Genomic DNA, 6,847 nt, shown 5'->3' with positions numbered 1-6,847 from the left:
TCACTTATGATATGATTCCAAACAAAACTTTTCATAAGCTTCTTCAATCTCTGGGTCCATCTCACCATCAATATCACCCAAATATGGATCACCACCCCCTGACATATCTGTTCCATTTTCTTCATAATTACTTTCAAGTAATTCTTGATATTTCTCTTGGTAATCTGGATCAGCTGCAGTGAAAGGAACACCATCAGTTGTATAAAATGTTGGTTCATTCATAAAGTAGTTAGGATCATTTTCAGGTGTTGCTTCTCCATATGTTCAAGTTGCATGAACTCTACCCCAATTACTTGACTGGAGTTCTACAAGCTTCAAGAGCATCTGTTTTACATCTCTGCTGCAGTTTGCGTCCAGGACAACATTTTCAATTCTCTGAATAATTTCTTCCATATCAGTCTTTCCTTTTTCCTTCCAGGCATCTTCCAAAACTGACCCTCTCAACTTCAGTAATTTTACTGCACAAGTTAAGCTGTCATTCATAGGATTAGAGAATAGGGCATTCAGCAATTCTCAGAGACCAACCTGAAGGAAATCTGCTCTTGTAACCTGTCCATTTGTTCCCTTCATCTCCAAGTTAAGATAAACTCCCAGAGTACAAATGAATGAAATCATTTTTGAGTCACTTCTACTCCTTTTGCAACTAGATCTTTAACTTCATATTCAGTCCGACATCTTTGAAGTAGCAATTGGCGAAAGTTGCCAATCTGTGGGCTTATTGTCAGATGATGTGACAGGTAATTACACAGGTGAGCTCCCATATAAGAGAAATTTGTTATAGATGTAGCCTGTTGGTAGATGAGTTCCACAAGATCTTGCAAAGCATCATCTGTTGTAACCCAGCCATTCAGGCTCTCTGCAAACTGTTTGATTTCAGTTTCAAAACTGCCAGGCTGCCCTGTAAGATGATTAAAAAAATCTTGAACATATTCTGATAGAGTGGGATAATCCTCACAACCATCCTCGTGGGATTCTCTATAATTAGAAGAATAACATGATGGGTAAATTTCAGGGGCATTGGCAGTTTAGACATTAACACAGGAGACACAACCACCTGGAGTTTAGCCATTGCTGACTTGAAGTTCTGTGGTGGGATTTTATACTGTGGACTAGGTGGAGCTCTCAGGAGCCCCCTTTGTTCTGGGAGCGCCCCGGGCTAGCGAGGCCACTGGGAGCCTGTGTTGGCCTCGCTCTGGGCCCCTGGCGGCGGGGCCGTCCTGGGTTGGCACATCGGCAGCAGGAAGCCCGGGGCTTTGGGTTGTGGCTGCGGCTCATGCCAGGACCATTCGGCAGGCCCCGCTTCATTCAGGAACCCGCCGCTCTCAGGCCTGCCCCCTCCGTGGCCCAGGCCCCGACTCCAGCCCGACCAGTACCTGGAGCCCAATCGAAACCGTCGGACATGCTTCTCCTCCTCCTCCTCTTCCTCTGACGGCAGCCGCGCTCCTGGTAGAACTCGGAGGAAGGCGCCCCGGGCCGGCTCTAGCCGCTGCACCTCACTCAGGCCTCATGGAAGAGCTGGGCGGCGGGCCCTGTTCCTCCGTGCTTCGGGAGGAGCGGACCACAGGCTGATCCCCGCGGAGCCCGCCTCTCTCTCGCTCCTCTTTTGTAGGTAGACTCTAAGGGCTAGAGAGGTCGGGCCGTTTATCACAGAGAGTTCAAGAGGAGTCACCCAAGGAACCTTCACCTGCACTCCGCAGCTTCCAGACAAGTGAATCAGATGGAAGAGGACCTAGGGCCTGGTGGAGGGCAGGAGCACACTGCTTGGACCCTGCAGTTGTTTCCACCCAGATTGGTCCTGTGTTGATTTCCCTGGACCATTCCACACACTGGTGACATCTGCTAAGTTAGACTGTGTCAGGAATCATGTGAGTGAATGGAGGCAAATGGGGTGGTTGTGGAAAAACCACCACAATGTGTCCCCAGGAGAGGGAGTCAGGGAAGAGACCGCTGCTGTCTGGGGGCATCCTCTGTCCTATGTGAGCTGGGTTCTGAGGGAGAGTAGGAGACTCTTGGAAGGAAGGAGAAAAGATTTCACTGGGAAAGGAAATGACAGCCGGGCTCAGCAAGTTCAGAAAATGGAGTGGGTGAGGAGAGAGGTGGGTGGAGGGTGAGCGGCTTTCTCTGGCATCACAACAGAGGCACAGGGATGGGGGTGTTGGTGGACACATGGACCCATCTTCAGGACAGTGGGCATGAGCTGTCCCTTCCAGCGTCCCTCCAGGCCCACCTTCCAGGCCCCCGTCCACAAGCTTCACCTGTTCCTGCCACACCTGCCCTACTAAGTGTCCCGGCACCTCTCCGTGATCTGATGTGACTTGGACAGCTCCAGTCTGCCCCCAAGCTACCCTGCCACCCCAGAATTCCTGATCTTCAGTCCCTTCTCAGAAGAACATTTTAAAAGAACAGAATAAATTTATCAAATCATAAAAACAACAATATTGAAAGACAGTTATCAAAATGTTAAATAACCAAATCTGTGATGTAGAAAGTCACTTCTCACTAACATGTTAAATAGCAGGACCTAGAGAATAACCTCACACCCCTTTGACTTCACAATGGCGATAAGTGCAAATGATGTTTCAGGGTCTCTGCCAGAGTCACCATGGGGATACAGCTATGCTTGCAGTAATTTCGAAAGTACAAGTCATACTACTGAGGCTTTGTGGTTTTGTTGACTACATTGGTAACTGAAGGAAATGCTAGATGTCACGTAGAGATTTGTGAAAATAAAGAAGTAATTTTTTTTTCCTGTCCAAAATCACATACTCCCTAAATTCTACCTCCAAATGCCATAGGGACCTCACACACTCCAGGTCAAAGCCCCAGCTGCACTAAGAACCCTCCCCATCCTTTCCTATGATTCTCCCCAGGTCATCTTCAGAGGAAGGTCCTGGAGGAATGGGGTGGCTTCCTTCTGTTTGTTATGGATGTCTGCCCCCTTCAATAGAGAGCATAATAAGAGGAGAGGGTGAGTTGAGATCATGGAAGCTGAGCCAATCATCCCCAAACCCAGGTAAGAAAGGCATGGCTGCTTCTCTCACCCCTTGTGAGTTCCAAGACCCCAGCCCACCACCCCAGAGTATGGTCACCACCTCAGCACATAGGTGAACCCTGAACACTTGGCCAAAGATCAAGACCTGGAGCAAGATGAAGGAACACAGCTATACCTGAGAATGTGTGGGTAGTTTTGCCTTCAAGAGGTGAAGCTTAGCCAGGCACAGTGATGCACATCTGTAATCCCAGTGACTTGAGGGCTGTCCTGCTGCAGAGGGACAGGAGTGCCAAGGAAGCCCTTGCTGTCCCTTTGTGCAGCCCCAGGTCTTCTGGGCCCTGTGCGAGGTACCTCCCTGGGGCCTCCTCTGTCCTTGGGCTGGGCACCTCGTCTGCCCTAGGGTGGGTGGAACTGACCCATGGGAGATGTGGCAGTCTCCCACCAGGCTGTTGGCTGGCCGAGAACCACTGGGGTGAGGGCCTGCAGGAGGTACCTGGCTCCTGTCACCACCTGGGCATCTCCCACTGCCAGTGCCTGACCAGCAACTCTCTCTGCAGGCATCACGTGGGTCAAGGTGATATCCCTGTATGCAGTGGCTGCAGGATTGGCCATGGACTGTGTGTGGCAGGCCCAGCCCACCATGGTGCATGCCCTGGTGGACAGCCTGGAGGAGTTTGTGCACAGGACCTGGCAGCCTGGTTGAGGAGGTGTGGTGGATGGGTGAGCCTCTGGGTGCAGGGTTGTGGGCATGGCTTGGGGTGCCAGGAGCCAGGGTGCTGACACAGGGCAAGGGATAGTGGACGGCACTGGTGCAGTGTCCAACTGGCTCTTGCTGTCTGAATTCTGCACTGGCTTGTTTCCTGCCCTTCCCCATCATGCCCTGCCCCAGCTAAAGACCTGCAAACCCTAGAAGGCGGCCAGTAGTGCGGGCCCCTGGCCTTGGGAGAGGCATAACTCTGGTCTAGTCTGTACTGCCCAGAGCACCCTCTCCTCCTCAGAGCCCAGCCTCACCCACTGGAGGAGGGCTGCATGGACTTGGAGGTGGGCATCAGAAGCAGATCCTCTGCTGTCTCCATGCTCCACTGGCCACCTGGGCCTGGGCACACTGTGGGTGCTGCTGGGCCTGGGCATGAAGGTGGGCTGCAACGGTAGAGCCAGTGGTGGTGCTCAGTCCCCCCGATACTGGGCCTATGGTCCCATCTGTATTCTGGGCTGCTTGGGGAGGGTGTATTCCCAGGAGAGACCTGAGGCTGCTGACCTCCTGCCTCTTACTGCAGACGCTGGCAGGCCCCAGTGCCCATGAGGCCAGCAGGGAGTACACTGGGCAGCAATGAGGCCAGTCCAGGAAATGGGGCTAAGTTGTAGGCATGCAACCCATCCCTCCTGAAGGGCCTCAAGTCCAGGGTTCTTTGGCTTCTGGAAAGCATGGCCTCTGCTCCCACTCTAAGGAAGGGTCCAAAGCTGTTCAGTGGCCCTGTAGGATGGCTGTTTGGGGCTCCTCTGGGATGGCCAGCAAGCAGGGGGACATTTGGGAGCCCTGGTGCAGGTGACCTCTCTCCTCCACCCTGAGCCCTCCCTTCTGCTGCCCAGATCCTCAGGTGCCTGCAGTCCAGTCCTGTGTGCTCATTGTGTGGCTCATGTGCTCCTGCAGCTGATTGTGTGGCTCATGTGCTCTGGGTCTGTGGGGCTGGTCTTTTCTCTCACAATCCTCTCTTCCCTCACAGACTAACATCCATATGTGCATGGTCAGCAGGGACCCTGGCCTCCATGCACACTGGCTGGTGGCCATGCTCTGCAGTTTTGGCTGCTTCTTGAAGGCTGTATTCTTCGTGCTGCTGCCAGAGAGATGAACTGCCCAGCTGGAGAGAAGTTGTGGCTTGGCCCCTGGGGTCCACCCCTGGAGGCCAGCAGCACCTGGGAAGCAGCTCTCCCCTCTGATCCCCATTCCTCTGTAGACCCAGACCCCTGGGATGGGTGAGCAGAGAGGGGCTGACTTCAGTGCAGCTGCAGGCCCTCTCCTGGACCCCTGCCAGGAATTCAGGGTCAGCTCCCTGCAGCACATGCTCCCTGATGCCTCCAACCCCAGAAGGGCCATCTCAGGACACAAGCTAACTTTGGTCCTTGTGGGCAGTCGGCCCTGCACAGTTGGTCTGAAGGAGACTGACCTGCTGAAGCTTGAGGACTGAGAGCTCCTACTGGCCTGGTCAATAGCAAAAGGCTCCCATGCTGGTGGTCTCACCCATTTCTGGAGGGAGGGAGTATCACTGACCATGGTGGGTTCCAGGCCAGTGTCCTGACTAGTGGACCTCTGGTCCCATGGCCAAGCAGGACCCATTGAAGCTTAACATTGTGGAGAATGATCATGAGCCCTGCTTTCCCTGTGCCTCCCTTGTCCTGCACCCTGAGGGCTCGACGCTGGGAAGCCCAGCCCCTGGGGCACACTAGAAGCTGAGACTAGCCCAGTCAGAGTTCTGCAGCCCCAGCAGCCCAGCCCAGCCCTGTGCCCCACACGGCTGCTTGAAGTGCCCTCCCCTCTGGTTCCTGTGCCCACCCTGTAGCTGCACCTGCCCCCAGGTCCCAGTGGGAGACCACATGCTGGGTCATCTACCTGGCAGAGAGGGTCCGGCAGGAAGCAGCCCCAGGGTTGTGTGGCCTTTAGGTCCCATTGGGGGTCACAGACTGGAAATAAAGTCCAAACCGAGGTTTTCATTTTAGTTGCCCTGTGTCCAGTGATGTGTGAGGATGCTGTGTGAGGTGTGGTAGGCACTCTGGTCTGCTCAGGTGGAAGAGTGCAGATGCCTGCTCAGCGATGTGTGAGGATGCTGGTCAGACAAAAATGTGCAAACAATTCTCCCAGTCAAAGCTGCCGACAGTTCAGGGTTTGATGTGGCAGTAGAAATACAAGGAACAGGGATATTGCCATGGGAGGCTACCAGTCTCCAGGTGACCTCAGAACATCAAGGAGCAGATGGGATTGCCTGACTGTTCAGAGGAAGAGAAACACAGGGGTCAGACCCCACAGGTAACTGGAGGACTGTGTTTGCCCTCCTTCAGCCGTGGGATCCCCTGACAGTTGGACCCAAGACCTCATTCCTCTGGAGCTGGATCACAGTACCAGTGAGAGCCTGGCCTTGCAGGGCCAGTGAGGGCCTGGGCTGTGAATGAGTGGCATACTGAGGAAGCAGGGCACACTAAGCCCGGGATCCCGTGGAGGTGTCTGGCCAGTGGACTCTGCTTCCCACCTCGAGATGCAGCTGTCTACCTGTCCCAGAGCGTGGCCTTGAGGCAGCTGCCCTGAAAGAGGATGCAGATTCTCCCACACCACCTATTTCTAGACACCAGCCCTGCAGGTCCCTGGAGCTCAGCTTCACATGGGACCTTGAGGGACTGTTGTAGTTTTCTCACTCATGTGAGCCACCAGGAACACAGAATGCAGACTAAGTGTGGGAGTAGGAGCACATTCCAACAGGCAAGCAGAGGTTCTGCACTCAGTAAGCAGCCCAGAGGCCTGGAGGGTGTGCTGGAGTGGCATGTCCTTCCTCCCTGCCCCACAGGCAGCCTGAACCTTGGCAGGAACTCCTGCAGAGCAAGGCCCTTGCCCAGGGCTGGAAACTCAGGCCCTAATGTCCAAGTCCATCTCCACAGGCACAAGTGAGTTGGTGTCACTGGCCAGATCCGCATAGGGCCCACAGCCATGAACACGCACCTCGACTGCACACCGGTGGCCTGCATGGAGCCCTCTAGGGCAGGGCTGACTGTCCTTTCCCACAGGCCTTCAGAGGCTTCTGGGGACCCTGGCAGCTGAATCAAATGGACCACAGTGAGGGCCTTCAAGCCCTCCCAGGGACCCTGTGC

General features: G+C 54.3%; 1 pseudogene; it reads right to left on the bottom strand.

Moving 5' to 3' along the window:
• Nucleotides 1–1,401, bottom strand: LOC124975189 (polyadenylate-binding protein-interacting protein 1-like; annotated as a pseudogene).
• Between the last annotated feature and the right edge of the window lie 5,446 nt (nucleotides 1,402–6,847).

Source organism: Sciurus carolinensis, unplaced genomic scaffold (genome assembly GCF_902686445.1).
Source record: "Sciurus carolinensis unplaced genomic scaffold, mSciCar1.2, whole genome shotgun sequence".
NCBI lineage: Eukaryota > Metazoa > Chordata > Mammalia > Rodentia > Sciuridae > Sciurus > Sciurus carolinensis.
Note: the sequence above shows the minus strand (reverse complement) of the source record. Positions and strands in the feature narration are given on the sequence as shown.